We start from the raw sequence: 19,357 nt of genomic DNA, 5'->3' as shown, positions 1-19,357 counted from the left end.
CCCATGATTTTGGAATGAGATGTTCAACGAGCAGATGTCCACATACTTTTGGTTATGTAGTGTATCAATGTTAGATAACTTCCTCTAGCAGTTGCTGCATTTTTCCACATCTCCATGGCAATGACCCTCTGGACTCCGAGCACCTGTGTGAGCAACCTCTCATATGTCTTTTCTCCTCACTCACTATGGCACCATGACTAGTTCCCTACAAAGGCTTACCTCTGTCCTGCGCCTCCCACACAAAGACTGCAGCCCGTCACAGTCAATTATGAATTTACGTTCTGCATTGATAACGGTTGGGTGTGAATAAAAACGACCAATAATTACAGATCTGTCTCTGTTTACAGAATACCGGTGCTTCGGTTCAATTGTTCAGAATCACAAAAACATGGTAATTGCACAAGCATACACACATGCATTCATGCACATGTACACACACACACGCACAATCAAACACGCCAAGTTGCTTTATAGATGGAGCGATCGATTACACATCTTTTTGTTGTTGTGATAACCATTTAAATACTTAACTACTTGCAGTTATTCTTTATCAATCCCCAAATCTCAGAACATTACCTGAAGCTGCATGGAACATGACCACTAAAAGTTTGACAGAACTAGGGTTGGGAAAGTTACCCGATTTTTGCAACCTTCCATGACAGAACATTTACTAGGCTACTGGAAGCTAGTGATGTCGACTCCAAAATAATGAATTCCATTCTACCACTGAAGTTCCACAGAATATTACTAGATTCATGACGATAGACCAACACAACTGAAGTAGGCTAGAGCAATTGTTTCCCTCTTCCCTTTGAGGAAAGCATTGAGAAACGCTTCCAGTCTTTGGTTCCACGGAAGCTCAATGGGACATGGTTTTGCTGAAACTAAGGAAAAAGAGAAATTGCCACGTCCACGTGCATCCCATGTTCATCCGGTTGACCAAGCATTCTGTTTAACATGAATAAAGACACAAGCATACTGTTTTGATATTTGCATCAATATAACAGTATAATTTTAAACCGTCCCCTCGCCCATACCCGGGCCCTTCTGCACACATCAACAACAGTCACCCTCGAAGCATCGTTACCCATCGCTCCACAAAAGCCGCGGCCCTTGCAGAGCAAGGGGAACTACTACTTCAAGGTCTCAGAGCAAGTGACGTAACCGATTGAAACGCTATTTAGCGCGCACCGCTAACTAAGCTAGCCGTTTCACATCCGTTACACTGGCAATGTCAATTGTTGCCATTTTTTTCTTAAATACTTACTTTTATGTTCGCTAGCTGGACATGCAAAAACCCGCAAAGTACTGACCTGTAAAGCAATCAAAACTCGTGTACTATCCATGGTACTATCTCTGCTGATCACCTCTGCCAATTATGTTATCCATACTTACGGTAGTAGAAAGCTGGTTCCAGCTCGAGAGAGAGATCTCCGTCCGACAAACTGCTGTATTTAGTTATAGAAAAGTTATAGTTTACAGCTTGCATTGATGGTAAATATAGCTATCTATTTAGTTATATTTAGTTCTATAACTATTTAGTTATATTTACCGTCAATGCAAGCTGTAAAATGACCCTCAACATATTGTAGATAGCTGCAACCTTAGTAATGAAGCTAGCTTGCTGGTTAGCTAGCAAGCTACAGCAAGTAGATATACTGCTAGCCAGCAGGAGCAGATTGCTTTAATCACTAGCTAGCGTGTCATTCCTGGACAAGGAGGGTTTTAATTATTTTGTTTATTCCAAGTAATAGTTTAAGACTACAAAAATCTATAGGACAAGTAGTGTAAAGGTAACAACAGTCATCAAGGCAGGACCCACTAATGTATTTTATCCTGACAAATAAGAGGTGCCACATTTGTCCCTGTCCATAGCTGGAGTAGGATGATCACGGAGCACCCTGCCTCAGACTGTCAGGATGTTCATTTCCGTGCATACAAGCTACATTCCTTCGCTGTGATGATTTATTTGATTCATTCTTGTCCCTCACTTTTGTCTCACAGGGTCTATTCAGCTCTCCTGTGTCCTGCTCCCAGAGATCAACCAAGTGTTATTCGCCAAGCATGAGCTGATTCCCTCCCCTGTGAGGAGAACCATCCTACTGCAGTTTGGACTTGCCCTGCTGTCTCTATTTAGACATTGGGACCACATGCTGTATGTATTTGCCTGTTGTCTTTCTTTGTGGGTTTTGGATGTTGTCTTATACAGTATAGTGCATTTTAGTGTTGAAGAACACCTACTACAGATACACGTGCTTGTTTGAGAGTCTTTATTCATGATTGTCTCTCACTTTTGTCTCTCATTATCTATTCACCAAGAAGTCCTGCAGTTTGAATCAGCCCTGACATCACTATTTAGACATTGAGACCACATGTGCATTTGCCTGTTGTCTTTTCTTTGTGAGTTTTGTCTCACACAATCTAGTGCATTTTAGAGTCGATTAACACATACTGCAGATATACGTGCTTGTTTGAGCAGCTTGAAGACTAAATTCAATGTATAATCAGTTTACAAGTGACCAACATATGATTTTACTATTGTAACATTCTATTGTCCCCGTCAGAAGCCCAGGCTTTTTCCATAGACGGTAGAGTTCTCGTCTCTGGACCACAACAAGCTTTTAGAATGCATTCTGATAAGGCACTTGTCTCTCTACATCGGTCAGCTACATTGTGGACCAGGATGGGAACCTTTCGATATGCCTATGAGGGGCTTGGCACACAAATGGGGGAATACTGAAGCATGTGTTGATGATAGTTCTACTGTCTACATCACAGGCCCAGGCTTTTGGCATAGACGGTAAAAAAAGCTCTAATTTATGAACTGCAATATTGTAAGATTGTTCCCTCCACGGAACTTGATATACATTGATTTGTACGCTACACTATATTTAGATACTTCCAATACTGCCTGAGACACGTGTAGAAAAAAAAGACTGCCTGAGATAGACACCTTTGCTATGTGTTGCCGTACTCAACAAATGGTGAAACGCCATTAGAGATAGTGTTCTTTGATCAAACACATGTAGGATCGTACATTATGCAAAACATGCCAAGCCAATCTTTGTATTCAGTCTTTTAGTATACTATAAATATGCTGTCATCACACTTCAATACACGTATTAACAGTGTACTTTAAATTCATCGTTTTTTCTGTCTTTTATTATACTATAAATATACTATAATCAACCTTCAACACACTTAATAGCAGTGTGCTTTAAAATAACATTTTCTTCGGTCTTTTAGTATACTATAGATATGCGATCAACATTCAACACATTTATTAAAAGTGTACTTTAAATGTATAGTTTTTCAGTATTTTAGTATACTATACATATACTATCATCACCCTTCAATACATTTATTAAAAGTGTACTTTAAATTAATTGTTTTCCTGTCTAAGTATCCTTACGTTCATTATCATTAAACTTAAACACACATTAAAAATATACTTCAATTTCAAATGCTTTAATTGTAATTTAGTATTGTCATTCAAAATACACATGGAGTTGTTTTATAGTTAAATCATGTATACAGTATACAGTACAGTTTGGACACACCTACTCATTCAAGGGTTTTTCTTTATTTTTTACTATTTTCTACATTGTAGAATAATAGTGAAGACATCAAAACTATTAAATAACACATATGGAATCATGTAGTAACCGAAAAAGTGTTAAACAAATCAAAATATGTTTTATATTTGAGATTCTTCAAAGTAGCCACCTTTTGCCTTGATGACAGCTTTGCACAGTTTTGGCATTCTCTCAACCAGCTTCATGACTACATGATTCCATATGTGTTATTTCATAGTGTTGATGTCTTCACTATTATTCTACAATGTAGAAAATAGTCAAAATAAAGAAAAACCCTTGGATGAGTAGGTGTGTCCAAACTTTTGACTGGTTCTGTTCTTCTTTTTTTATGAAACTCTGTGGGTGATTAAGTATACATACCCCTTGGATTTTTACACAATTTATTGTGTTACGAAGTGGGGTTAAAATGTATTTCATTGTAATTTCAAACAATGTCAACAATTTATTCAAAATACTATAATGTCAAAGTGGAATCATTTTTTATTTTTGGGGGATCAATAAAAAGTAGATAATGGGCTAATAGTGGACTAAAGGCTCATTCATATAGGCTTACCCAATAATACTAACCTCTGTAATCACTGCCAAATGTTTTTCTAACATGTACTGACTTAGAGAGCTGAATACTTACGCAACGACTACACAACCGTTCAAAAGTTTGGGGTCAATTAGAAATGTCCTTGTTTTTGATAGAAAAGCACATTTTTTTGTCCATTAAAATCACATCAAATTGATCAGTAAATGACTACTGTAGCTGGAAACAGTTGATTTTTTAAAATGGAATATCTACAGAGGCCCATTATCAGCAACCATCACTCCTGTGTTCCAATGGCACGTTGTGTTAGCTAATCAAATTTGTATCATTTTAAAAGGCTAATTGATCATTAGAAAACCCCTTTGAAATTATGTTAGCACAGCTGAAAACTGTTGTTCTGACTAAAGAAGCAATAAAACTGGCCTTCTTTAGACTAGTTGAGCATCTGGAGCATTAGCATTTGTGGGTTTGATTACAGGCTCAAAATGGCCAGAAACAAAGAGCTTTCTTCTGAAACTCGTCAGTCTATTCTTGTTCTGAGAAATGAAGGCTATTCCATGCGAGCATTTACCAAGAAACTGAAGATCTCGTACAACGCTGTGTACTACAGAACAGAAGAGAACAGTACAGAACAGCGCATATTGCCTCTAGCCAGAAAGAGGAGTGTGAGTCCCCGGTGCACAACTGAGCAAGAGGACAAGTACATTAGAGTGTCTAGTTTGAGAAACAGACACCTCACAAGTGCTCAACTGGCAGCCTCATTAAATAGTACGAGAAAAACACCAGTCTCAACGTCAACAGTGAAGAGGCGACTCTACGATGCTGGCCTTCTAGGCAGAGTTCCTCTGTCCAGTGTCTGTGTTATTTTTCCCATCTTAATCTTTTTATTGGCCAGTCTGAGATATGGCTTTTTCTTTGCAACTCTGCCTAGAAGGCCAGCATCCCGTAGTCGCCTCTTCACTGTTGATGGTGAGACTGGTGTTTTGCGGGGACTATTTTTTTCCAACCTACGCTGTGAATGTTTAAATGATGTATTCGACAAGAAAAATACAATACTTTGTGTGTTATTAATTTAAGCACACTGTGTTTATCTATTGTTGTGACTAAGATGAATATCATATCAGATCAAATTGTATGTCTAATTTATGCAGAAATCCAGGTAATTCCAAAGGGTTCACATACTTTTTCTTGCCACCGTACATAAATTGTACTTAAGGTATTTTCAAAGTATATTTATTTTGCTCTTTATCAAATATACTAAGAATATACTTCAGTACAAAAAAAGTGTCCCCATTTATATAATTTAAAATGTATTTAATATACTTAAATGCTAATAAAATATAAATAAAATATTTAAAATATTTACTTAAATATATTAATGAAGTATGATTTAAGTATATTCAAATATACATATTTTTTTACCTGGGATGTCTCATAATAGAATAATAAATGGATTGGCAAGATTTTAGCACCATCAACTTTTAGAAGGTTAGTAGGAAAGTTGATCATTTAAACCACCTAAATATACTCACACTCACTGAACATTTAGTATTTGAAACTCAAACATTTATTTCCCAACTGCTTTTTCTATGATCTTACAGGCTCTTTATCATTCTCCATACATTATATTCCAACACATCCAAGATTATGCATGCCCTCCATGGTATTAAGAAGCTGCTTTTTGAGAAAGTATCTGGTTTAGAAATCAAACTCTGGTTGTCTTAATATATGCCATTTAGCAGACGCTTTTATCCAAAGCGACTTACAGTCATGTGTGCATACATTCTACGTATGGGTGGTCCCGGGAATCGAACCCACTACCCCGGCGTTACAAGCGCCATGCTCTACCAACTGTGCCACAGAGCACATTGTACAACTGTTTATAGAAAATATTGTATTGCAAGATATGCTGTATGTGTGTGCTATGCCATATGTATCGGCTAATATGCATATGCAGTGGTCGTTTTTAAAGGTCCCGCACAGTCATTCTATTTTCTAAGTAAAAATAGCCTTTGAATGACCAAAACATCACCCATAATATTTGTACGCTATATTATGGGGGATTCTTACCATTTCATCTTTAATTATCAGGAAGCCTGAAAGAACAGGTTGAGTGAATGGGAAGCTTATATTCATCAGCTCGCCTTAACTGACAGCTCTTTGAAATGCCCTTGTGGTCATTGCAGGTAACACGGTAACCGATGGGACAAGGCATTGATGATAAGGTAAACAATGGGTCTGATGTCATTCCAACCTGGACTCAGGGGTAACATAGTAAATGTAAATCCGGGACACTCCAATTAGTGTGATATTATGTTACATTTCGTATGGTATGTATTCATTTGTGGGTGTCAGTCATCCATTTCGTACAACATGTTATGATTTGCAATTCGTACAGTATGTTAAGAATTTGTCAAACGTATATAGTTACAAAACAATAGCAATGCAATTGTGTCTTGCTGCTGTTTGTCTTATATCCAACAGTCCATGGTCGACCATGAGAGAATTTTGCAGAGAAAATGGGTTGAGGCATACTATTTAGGCTTGGAATGACCCGCCTGGTGTCATCGTAAACATAGTAAATCAGGGACATAGTAAACGTAAATCCACATCTAAATTAGTATGATATGTTACGTTTGATATGGTTACATAAAACAGAAGGTTACGCAAGGCAACAGAAGTATGATGATCGTTTGGTGGTGGATGGGTAGGTGTGTAACGCGAATGTCTAGCAACCCAAAGATTGTGTGTTGAAATCTCATCATGAGCAATTTTAGCAATATAGCTCATTTGAAACAACTTACTACATTTTAGCTACTTTGTGACTACTTAGCATGTTAGCTAACCCTTCCATTAAACCTACCCCTTTAACCTAACCTTAATCCCTAATTCTAACCCCTAGCCTAGCTAATGTTAGCATTAGTAAACCTAGCCACTTATTTAACATTAGCCACAACAATTAGGAAATCGTAACATATACTATGTTATTTTTATTGTATATGTTTTATTTTTTCCTCGGTAGAGCTTTGAGATAGCTCTGTAATGAAAAGCTATACAAATTAAATGTGTTATTATTACTTAAGGGAATGTAAATGAAAACAGCCTACAATAAGTGTCTGGACAATTTCTTGGTGCCTCTTCGTTAGCATTATAAATGACAATACGTTCAGAATTGTACTGTATGTATTGATCAGACATTTATTTTGTCATTTACAATAGGCCAGCAAAGACAAAATATTGATCAACATGAATACTCAAGAGAAATAATGGTGAGACACACAGGAGGCTGCTGAGGACAGCTCATAATAATGGCTGGAATGGAATGAATGGAATGGTATCAAACACATGGAAACCATGTGTTGGATGTATTTGATGCTATTCCACTTATTCCTCTCCAGTAATTACCACAAGCCTGTCCTCCCCAATTAAGGTGCCACCAACCTTCTGTGGCGAGACATCATTTTATTTATTTTTTAAGAATTAGAGCCATGTACCCCACTTCAATCAAGCAGGATTCAGTCGTCCACTTGGCTTCAGTCACCCTCAATATTGAAGTGGGAAACAAATCCAGATGTGGCCTCCTTCTTGTCAGGCCTCTCACACTGAGCAGACAGGGGTCCTGGGATGGTCAGCTTGCACAGCTTCCCCACATACGACGTTGGATCAAGGGTGACCTCGTTGAAGAGGTGATCAAGGAGCCTGTCTATGTTTTTGAAAAGGGAAATGTTTGTTAAATGGGTAGTGAATTTAATGTCCTTTAATTCACTGTTCTGATTATGATGCTATCAATTCGATGATGTAGGGATCTCATTCTACAATATCTGTTCTGGTGTTTTTTAAGTACTCAATTTGGAATATGCAATATTTAGTTGTGTACTTTTTTGTGAAACTCAATTGATGCAGATTTGAAATGATTAACTATGACAGTATGTTGGGTCTGTCTTCACAGTCTTCACAGCATATTCCTTCTTCTTTGCCTTGGGAAAGCTGATTTTGTATCACTGCACTCTTGCTGCAGTGGTTGCCTAGGAAGCTGTGCAGACAGAGATGTTGAATTTTCTAAAATGTCAATCATTACAGATTGATGATAGTGGAAAGACAAAAGGAGATGGAAAGTGAAATAATAATCCCCCCACCAAATAGAGAACTAAAACATCTCTCTCGGGTCAGGGTGTGACAGATGGCTAGGAAAAACTCCCTAGAAATGCTGGAAGCTAATCTGGAACCTTAGCTGGAACCTGGCTCTGAGGGGTGCAATGTCTGTCCCCACCCTGAGTGTTGATGATTGATCATGCAGAAAGCAGAGAGAGAAGGCTGTAGAAAAGCCAGATTTAGACATCGCATATAATTTAATAGTTCCATTTCACGTCATGCTGTTCAATGAAATAATTGATTATAATTTACAGATTACTCGCAATTATTTATCCAGGGAAAGGGGAGTGGGTTTGGGCAGGAAATCTCAGTAACTCGGTTTCTGCTATTCAAACCAAGTAGAGCCCGGTCATGTCCTTTCCAAAAAAAAACTGCTTAGGGATGTGCTCATTTGAACCATACATATTACTTTTTTTTTAAATGAATATTCAAAACATACAATATACTTGCAGTCATACCAGTCATCCAACAGATTCCCGTTCAGCATGACACACAGAAGCATCCAGAATCAATGCCCTGCTCAAGGGCATGTTGACCGATCTACCACCAGGCCATAAAACATGAACCCAAACTTTTATCTTTGACCATCATTCTATATCTCACACCAAAACTCCACTCCCACTTGTCTCCAATTCCACATACCAACCCTCAGCTTCCCTCGGCCCATTCCACCTATCTCTGCTGGCCACCCGTTTCTACGGAACGCATACCTTTCAACTATGCTGTGATGCTTAACGTACAATCTAATCGAATAGAAAGATAGATAGATAGCGAGTTGAAGATAAATGCTTTTACTAAGAGTATTAGTATATTTGTAATTGACTGACCCGGTCTCTCCAGATCTCCTACCAGTACTATTTTGAGGGTCAATTTTAGATCAATGCTATGCATTTTCAGCCGTTCTTGAACCTGTAACCAGAAACAGGCTACCTGAGGGCAATACCAAAATAAATGGTCTATTGTTTATGTATCCTCACAACAAAATCTGCAGAGCTTCGATGATTGTATGCCCCAAATATTCAACATTTTGTTGGTGGCAAGAATTCGATATAATAATTTTAGCTGAAAAGCACCAAGTCTTGAATCTTGCGTTGTTTTATAGATGAATCTTGCGTTGTTTTATATATCAATTCATACATGGAATCGGTACATCAAAAATCTCTTCCCAACTATTTTCCAATCTGTATGGCACAGTTGTCAACATCCTGGTCCTCAAATGAAACTGGTATACTTTCCTATTTATGCTATTTTTATTCCTCTGCCAGTTTTGATCCTTTAAATTGGGCAGACAGACCAGTTCCCTACCTCCTCCCCTGCCACCCGCCTCCTCCATTTTTAGGGCAATGCTGTAATCAATTGGTTGTACTCTTGAATTGAGCAGACCTTTCCGTACAATTCTGATAACTCCATGAAGGAAATAACTCAACCCTTCCAATTTACAATATCATTTAAGAATAAAATACCCTTTTCAAACATCTTTCCCATAAATACAAGTATTTTATCAACCAGCAAATTTGAGTTCAGCCGTAATATTTGTTGTAATATTTCTTTTTAGGGGGATGAAATTGAAATTGTAGCAAGCTCTGCAATGCTTGTTTGAAAAAGAGAGATACTTTTTTCAAAGTATCATTTTCAATAAATTGAAAATGAGACATGGCAATCTGCACAAAGGCAAAAAGGCAATTTTTAAACAATGTATGAGCTTTTCTTAGTAATCTACTTGAGCACCTAGGGTTTAAATAAAACTTTTGAATGAGTGAAGGTTTTAGAGAGAGGTTTAGTGCAACCCACCCAATTCATATTCATTATATAGATAGGCACGTTTTATTTAGTCTGGTTTAGCGTCCCAGATAAAGCTAAATATTTTTTGCTCATATGATTTGAAAAACGAATCATCAGGAGTAGGCAGCGCCATAAGTAAGTGAATTGACTGAGGAGTTAATCAGGGCAATTTGTCCATAAATAGACAGGTATTTACCTCTCCATGGTTGCAGGATCTTGTCTATTTTTACAAGTTTTCTATTGAAATTCATTGTGGAGAGCTTATTTATATCTTTTGTGATATGACTACCGAGTATGTCTACTTCACCATCAGCCCATTTTATAGGTAAGCTGCAGGGTAATGTAACAGTTGTATTTTTTAAGGATCCAATACGTAATATTGTACACTTGTACAATAGGTTTTAGTCCAGAGAGTACAGAAAAGTTATCTAGATCTTTACATTGAGATCATTGCTTAATATAAAATGGTCATCTACATGGACACCTTTGTTTTCAAAGCCTTGGATTTCTAATCCTCTAATGTTTTTAATATTTTAAAACATTTCTGAGTCATGGTAGGACCCTTGTTTAACTCCTCTTGACAATCGAAACTCTAAGAAGTGTTATGTAAACACCTGGGGTTGCTATACATTATTTTTACCCATTTTATAAGAAAATTAACCGAAATTGAGAAAATCCAGGCATTTATAAATAAAATCCAGTCTTACTTTATCAAATGCCTTTTCAAAATCCACTATATATACCATTCCTGGCTTCTTATATGTTTCATGATGTTTTATTATTTCTAGTAGTTGTCGTATATTATCTCCAATGTATCGTCCATGTCTGTTTAGGATGAACAATACCTGGTAAAACCCTTTTAATGCTGAGTGCTATGCATTTTGCTATTATTTTTGCATCACAACATTGAAGTGTAAGGGGCCTCCAGTTTTTTAGATAGACTGGGTCTTTATATTTGCCATCTGGGTCTTGTTTTAATAATAGAGAAATCAGACCTTCCTGCTGAGTACCTGACAGACTACCATTTCTATGGGAGTAGTTAAAACAATCTAACAATGGAGTTTTTAGTATATAAAATAATACTTGATATACCTCTACTGGTATGTTGTCAAGCCCTGGGGTTTTTCCTGACTGAAAGGATATAATAGCCTCAAAAAGTTATTCCTCTGTAATTTGGCCTTCGTACTGAACTTTCTGTACATTTGTTAATTTTCCAATTTTTTATATTATTTGGAAATAATTCCTTACCATAATCTTCATTCAATGGGAAAGGATGAGACAGAAAAGACAACATCTGCCTAAAATAATTAGCTTCCTCTTTTAAAATATAATTCAGAGAACCATAGATAACTCCGTCTTCAGTAACGAGTTTCTGCTCATTTTTGTTAGCGTTACTGTATTGGAGATTCATGAAGAATTTTGTGCGTTTTTCTCCTTATTCCACACAGTTTGCTTTATTTTTGTAATAGATTACATTAGATCGTTCATGAATACGTTCCTCGATTTCTTTTTGTTTTTCCTCTAACTTATTTTGTATCTCTGTAGTATCATTTTTATTGCTATCTGCCTGTACTATTAGTTCATGGATTTCCCTTGTTAGTCTTGTCTCTTTAGCCAGAAACTGTTTGTTATTATTTATGAATATTGAATTAAATTACCCCTGAAGGTACAGTCAAAGGTATCTCGAACAATAAAGAGATTTGCTGAATCTATATTATACTGGAAAAATTCAGTTAGAAATGATTTAGTCTTAGTTCAAAATGAGTTGTCCTCCAGTAAACTTTGATAAAATGTCTAATATCCCCGTCCATGTGGAAAACCTATAAGAGTTATGTCAATGCCAATTAGATGATGATCCGATCGCATTATGTCTCCTATTAAACCTCTTTTAACCTTTGATGTAAGAGAGAAAGAGACAAGGAAGTAGTCAAGACGACAAGCTTGATTAAGTCTCCTCCATGTATATCTGACTAGGTCAGGGTTTTTTAGTCTCCAAATATCCACTATTTCTAATGTGTCCATAATATTTGTGATTTCCTTAAGGGCACGGTGATGATAGTTTGTAGTGATTACCTTCAATGTCCATTCAGCTACTTAACACTGTTATAGTCTCCTACCATAATGATGAGATCATTTGTTGCCTGTAAGTTCAATAAATTGGTATAAATGTTTTCGAAGAAGTGTGAATCATCCTGATTTGGACCATATAGATTATTGAGCCAAATCTCTTTTTCTTGTCCACTTTCATATTCAAAAGGATCCACCTTCCTTGCGAATCATTCCAGACTATTTGCACATTCAGATCGAAATATTTGTTAATTAATATCATCACACCCTTTGAGTTCCTTTGTCCATGACGGACAATTATTTCACCACCCCATTTCGTTTTCTCGCAACTTCATCTAAGGATGTAGTGAGTTTCCCTTGCCTGTTTGCCTGTGAGCCAATGCCACAGAAAATTGAGACAAGATATTATGTGTGTAGCAAATCTGAGTAGGTTGATGTGTATGATATTGGATGTGATGTAGTGAGAGTGTGTACGATGTCTGTGTAAGAGTAAAGACTATAACATGTGATGTCCAAATAAATAATAACTCAATTTGCACGGTCGAGTGTCTATGTGTGTAACATGTAGTGCGTCTAGCCTTAATATTCATGATGATAATTGTAACACATATCATATCACCATCATATTTGCATCATAATTACCTTTAAGATCATTTGAAAAACACATCCCAGCATTTCCATAGCAATTGACGTTTCAAATTATAATGAAAGAGACCTTGCATTGCTCTAGAGACGTCTTCACTACAGTACAAATGTATTCCGTACAATATGTTATTATTCCCCAATGCCCCTATTCTGATATCTTCCCTTTGCTTGTTGTAAAACATATATAAACTTGAAGACAAATACATAAAAAAAGATAGACAAACAATAAACACATTAAATTAAAAAACAGCTCTCGACAATAGAGGGAGAGAAGAGAAGAGAAAAGAGAGAAAAGTGAGAGAAGAGAGCGAGATCCGGTGTGTGTGTATGTATAAGTCTGTATGTGTAAGCGACCATGTAATTGAGTACGTGTGTTCATTTCCACTTCATAATGTTCAGATATTTTTTACAGTTCCCATACCTTTTCTTGTAACCTGAAGTCCCTTGGGCCTCCATTACTGCACTGATGAAGTTTTCACGTTTCATGTGATGTTTGAGGCTGTAAATCATCATGACATCTGTTTCTCCTCAGTTGTTGGCCAGGGCAAACAAGGCTTTGACTGATCTCGACAGATCTCATGTCACTAGAGTAAGCATTCCTCTCTATTTATGTTACATGTAAAAGAGTATGCAGTTAATTGGAGGTGGAAAATCCATATGGCATTGTTGTGATACAAATGCTGAGATTGCCATGATGCATTTTGTTTGACTTTTAATTTACTCACGATTATACATTCGAGGGTGAATTCGGGATGGCCACAGACAACTTCTCTCACACAGGCCGCCTCATAGAGAGAACCACATATGGTAGTTACAGCGCTTTGTTTTTTTTGTCTTCCACCTTACTGAAAGAAATACTGAATCTATAAGCACCTTATCTTGACTGCATAGCAACCCTTGACGTGCCTTCCAGAACACATCACATGGCCAGCTGGAGAAAGTCCTGGCCATGATCCAGGGATCCAATCAGAAGGCCTTGCTCATGTACGTCCACCATTCATTCTAGTTCTGTGGTCCACCTCTTATCCCTCTCTGTCCACCTTGCTCTATCTACTCACTGAGCCACGGCGTATAGCAAATTAGAGCATTGCCAAAGAAAGTTTACAGACCCTTTTGGCTTTTTCCACATTTTGTTACGTTACAGCCTTATTCTAAAATGGATGGAAAAATACAAATTAAAAATCAGCAATCTACACACACTACCCCATTGTGACAACGCGAAAACAGGGGTTTAGACATTTTTTGCGAATGTATTCAAAATTAGAAGCAGAAATACCTTATTTACATAAGTATTCAGACCCTTTGCTACGAGACTCTAAATTGAGCTCAGGCGTATCCTGTTTCCATTGATCATCCTTGAGATGTTTCTGTAACTTGATTGGAGTCCACCTGTGCTAAATTCAATTGATTGAATATGATTTGGAAAGGAACGCACTTGTCTATATAAGGTCCCACTGTTGACAGTGCATGTCAGAGCAAAAACCAAGCCATGAGGTCGAAGGAATTGTCCTTGGAGCTCCTAGACAGGATTGTGTCGGGGCACAGATCTGGGGAAGGGTACCTAAACATTTCTCCAGCATTGAAGATCCCCAAGAACACAATGGCCTCCATCATTGTCCTTCTGGAAGGTTCTCCCATTTTCACAGAGGAACTCTGGTGCTCTGTCAGCGTGACCATCGGCTTCTTGGTCACCTCCATTACCAAGGCCCTTCTTCCCCGGTTGCTCAGTTTGGCCGCGAGGCCAGCTCTAGGAAGAGTCTTGGTGGTTCCAAACTTCTTCTATTTGAAAACCATCTCTGCAGCACTCCACTAATCAAGCCTTTATGGTAGTGGCCAGACAGAAGCCACTCCTCAGTAAAAGGCAAATGACAGCTCGCTTGGAATTTGCCAAAAAACACCTAAAGACCCTCAGACCATGTGAAACGAGATTCTCTGGTCTGATGAAACCAAGATGTAACTTTTTGGCCTGAATGCCAAGCATCACGTCTGGAGGAAACCTGGCACCATCCCTACGATGAAGCATGGTGGTGGCAGAATCATGCTGTGGGGATGTTTTTCAGACGCAGGGATTGAGAGACTCGACAAGATCGAGGCAAAAATAAACAGAGCAAAGTACAGAGAGATCCTTGAAAAAAAAACTGTTCCAGAGCTCCCAGAACCTCAGACTGAGGTGAAGGTTCACCTTCCAACAGGACAATGACCCGAAGCACATAGCCAAAATAACTTTGGGAAAAGTCCTTGAGTGGCCCAGCCAGAGCCCGTACTTGAACCCAATGTAACATTTCTGGAGAGACCTGAAAATAGCTGTGCAGCAACACTCCCCATCCAACCAGACAGAGGTTGAGAGGACCTGCATGAAGAATGGGAGATTCTCCCCAAATAAAGGTGTGCCGAGCTTGTACCGTCATACCCAAGAAGATGCGAGGCTGTAATCGCTGCCAATGGTGCTACAACAAAGTACTGTGTAAAGGGTCTGAATACTTATGTAAATGTATAATTTCATTTTTTTTTATTAGCAAAAATGTCTAAACTTGTTTTTGCTTTGTCATTATGGGGTATTGTGTGTAGATTGAGGGGGGCTATTTTAATACATTTTATTATAAGGCTGTAATCTCTCAAAATGAGGATTAAGTCAAGGGGTCTGAATACTTCCCGAAGGCACAGTTGTCAGTGCCAGCTCAAGCTTATTTGTAATTTTGCTATACCTAGTGTGCAGAGCAGTGTAGGATAACTGTGTTTGTTCTGGCAGGTACTCTAAGGTGGACATGAACACCCAGGAGGCCTATGAGCTGGCTGCGAAGGGGAAACTCCATTCCGACTGGAACTCTCCCCCTATTATGACAGGCCTGCGTTTATTACACTTCCAACCACCCCACTATACCTTGGGTAAGTATTTCACCTGTACTGTACAATACCCTCCTGAATAGACACTTGCTCACACACATGGCTACAGAGCAACACTCATACATGCAATAGGACTTGGCACATGTCCCTTTTTCACTGATAAACTGCAACAGTCACCTTAATGTTGCATTCGATATGTATTAGATATTCTGTAATAGTTTGCTAATTCCATTTTTCACATGACATTAATCAGAGGTGCAGTGTTTGAATGGAACCCAGCGATACCTGTGCAGAATCTTCCATGAGTTGGGCTTGGAGCTCCGCAGCACGACTGTATGTAAAGCAGTGCGCCACACGAGTGACGGACCCTTCACCGTACAGCACACTTTGACCCGCCAACACTGGACTGCCCCTGTGTTACACAGGCCATCCAACAGTCCAGGAAGGCTAGAAAATCCAAGAGCACATAGCCAGGGGAGAATACAGGAACAGCCAGGCGAAGACAGGAAATAGAGGAAGAAGCAGCAGTCACTGGTGATTCCCACCAGTTACACTTGGTATTGACCTCAAAAGCATTTGGCTCTTGATGTCCTTGGGATTAGATATCCTTGAATAGACTGGTTTTAGTCAATCAATGCAGATGTGGAAAGACAGCTATTTTTCAAGTGCAATGTCTGCTTTTTTTCTGACAATGTAAAATGTGTGACCTCTTTATGTTTGTGTATCAATTTGTTTATCCATCTTATAAATGATATAATATTCCAACTGTGATGATATATGATATCAAAATACACTTTAGCGACCAAGAAATACCAGAATGAACTACACTACAACCAAGTCAACACTAGATGGCAGCACAAGTCAAAATTTGATTAGCCACATTTCAGAAATCGTGTTTTAGCAATCTGTGTAATTTTGCAACCACACTTCGGATTATAAAACATTTATGTAAAGGATTAACACACAAAAACAATACATTCATTATAGTAATGCATTCTCAAATGGAACCCTTCCTTAGCAAGAGATTCCGTGCTCATATTTTAGTTGCAGCACATGACCGCCGTCAGTAAGGCCCGTGCTATCCGGGATCTCCCCGTGTGCACAAATTTGTTAATATCCCTGTTGGTGAGTATTTCTCCTTGGCCAAGATAATCCCCTGGCAGGTGTGGCATATCAAGAAGTTGATCAAACAGTATGATCATTACACAGGTGCACCTTGTGCTGGAGACAATATAAGACCACTTTAAAATGTGCAGTTTTGTCACACAACACAGATGTCTCAAGTTTTGAGGGAGTGTGTAATTGGCACGCTGACTGCATGCATGTCCACCGGAGCTATTGTAAGATAATTTAATGTTAATTTCTCTACCATAAACTACCTCCAACGTCGTTTTAGAGAATTTGTCAGTACGTCCAACCGGCCTCACAACCGCAGACCACGTGTAACCACGCCAGCCCAGGAGCTCCACATCCGGCTTCTTTACCTTGGGGATCGTCTGAGGCGGGTTGGGGAGTGCTGATGAGTACTGTATTTCTGTCTGTAATAAAGCCCCTTTGTGGGGAAAAACGAGTTCTGATTAGCTGGGCCTGGCTACTCAGTAGGTGGGCCTGACTGTCAAGACTTTCCTCCTTCTGATGACCAGGTGGTGAATCGCATCTCTGCATGTCTGGCAGACATATCAGTGTGGATGACGGATCACCACCTCAAGCTGAACCTCGGCAAGACGGAGCTGCTCTTCCTCCCGGGGAAGGACTGCCCGTTCCATGATCTCGCCATCACGGTTGACAACTCCATTGTGTCCTCCTCCCAGAGCGCTAAGAACCTTGGCGTGATCCTGGACAACACCCTGTCGTTCTCAACTAACATCAAGGCGGTAGCCCGTTCCTGTAGGTTCATGCTCTACAACATCCGCAGAGTACGACCCTGCCTCACACAGGAAGCGGCGCAGGTCCTAATCCAGGCACTTGTCATCTCCCGTCTGGATTACTGCAACTCGCTGTTGGCTGGGCTCCCTGCCTGTGCCATTAAACCCCTACAACTCATCCAGAACGCCGCAGCCCGTCTGGTGTTCAACCTTCCCAAGTTCTCTCACGTCACCCTGCTCCTCCGCTCTCTCCACTGGCTTCCAGTTGAAGCTCGCATCCGCTACAAGACCATGGTGCTTGCCTACGGAGCTGTGAGGGGAACGGCACCTCAGTACCTCCAGGCTCTGATCAGTCCCTACACCCAAACAAGGGCACTGCGTTCATCCACCTCTGGCCTGCTCGCCTCCCTACCACTGAGGAAGTACAGTTCCCGCTCAGCCCAGTCAAAACTGTTCGCTGCTCTGGCTCCCCAATGGTGGAACACACTCCCTCACGACGCCAGGACAGCGGAGTCAATCACCACCTTCCGGAGACACCTGAAACCCCACCTCTTTAAGGAATACCTAGGATAGGATAAAGTAATCCCCCCCCTTAAAAGATTTAGATGCACTATTGTAAAGTGGCTGTTCCACTGGATGTCATAAGGTGAATGCACCAATTTGTAAGTCGCTCTGGATAAGAGCGTCTGCTAAATGACTTAAATGTAAATGTAAATGAAAGTGGGTGGGCCTATGCCCACCCATGGCTACACCCCTGCCCAGTCATGTGAAATCCATAGCCTAATGATTGTATTTCAATTGACTCATTTCCTTGTATGAACTATAATCTTTGAAATTGTTGCATGTTACATTTATATTTTTGTTCAGTATATTATAACTTAACACGCATGTGTAATAATCCCGCTTCCCCTATTTACTGTTATCATTGACAGCTAACTTCCTAATCAGTAGTTTATCTCTGTGTGGGTCATTCAGAGGGAAGAACTGGGAATGAAAACACTTGATTTTCACAGCACATTACAAATCAAACGCATTTTAATTTGTCACATGCGCCGAATACAACCTTACAGTGAAATGCCTGCTTATAAGGCCTTAACCAACAATGCAGTTTGAAGAAAAATTATTGTTCAAGTATTTACTAACATAAACTGAAGTAAAAAATAAAGAAAACAGAAAAATAACATAATTAAAGAGCTCCAGGGCAGGAGCCTCCAGTGCATCTTCGTTCTTGCTTTATTGTTTTGTGCGTTTCACTAAATAAAGATGTGGAACCCAGATCACGCTGCACGTTGGTCCGAGTATCCTTCAAACAATCGTGACAGTTTGCTAGTTTGGGATGTCACTTCCTGCCACTGGGGAAGAAGTAATACATATGGTGATGGGCCAGGACATAGGTTTGGTTCGATTTAAATTATAAATCAATCCTATTGTGACTTGGATTTAAAAGAATAAGCACCTAGACTGGTGCAAGAAATAGGGTGGAAGGAAACTCTTGCCCATGCTTCCACCAATCCAATGTTTTTTAACTTCAGTTAAGAAGAATCAAGTACCTTTATCTGACAGAAAGAGGAAAAACCTACAAATGAAGTCATGGCACATCTGGCATGTTATGCTTATGTATCACTGATTAACCCCTTCAAATAGGTTTAATAAAAACAGCCGCAACAACAACCATATAGCAGTTCCCAGCCAGCCAGATTGTGTGTGTGTGTGTGTGTGGTTTATCTTAAAGAAGATGGCGTTACAGAAAGGGGGTCTTTCGGTTTCTCTGTTTTCTCTCTAAGAACACTTGGGATGGAGTGGCAGAAACCAGATCTAGTGCCACATAGCGCAGCTTTGGATCAAATCAAATGGTTAAAGGCTTGTAAAGTAAG

At 39.2% G+C, this 19,357-nt stretch overlaps 1 pseudogene; it reads left to right on the top strand.

Annotated features, from left to right (window-relative positions):
• The first annotated feature begins 1,885 nt into the window (after positions 1 to 1,885).
• On the top strand, positions 1,886 to 16,205 carry LOC118389351 (pseudouridylate synthase TRUB2, mitochondrial-like; annotated as a pseudogene).
• The last annotated feature ends 3,152 nt before the right edge of the window (positions 16,206 to 19,357 follow it).

This window comes from Oncorhynchus keta, chromosome 10, assembly GCF_023373465.1.
Source record: "Oncorhynchus keta strain PuntledgeMale-10-30-2019 chromosome 10, Oket_V2, whole genome shotgun sequence".
Lineage (NCBI taxonomy): Eukaryota > Metazoa > Chordata > Actinopteri > Salmoniformes > Salmonidae > Oncorhynchus > Oncorhynchus keta.
The sequence above is the reverse complement of the archived record's forward strand: the minus strand, read 5'-3'. Positions and strand labels throughout refer to the sequence as shown.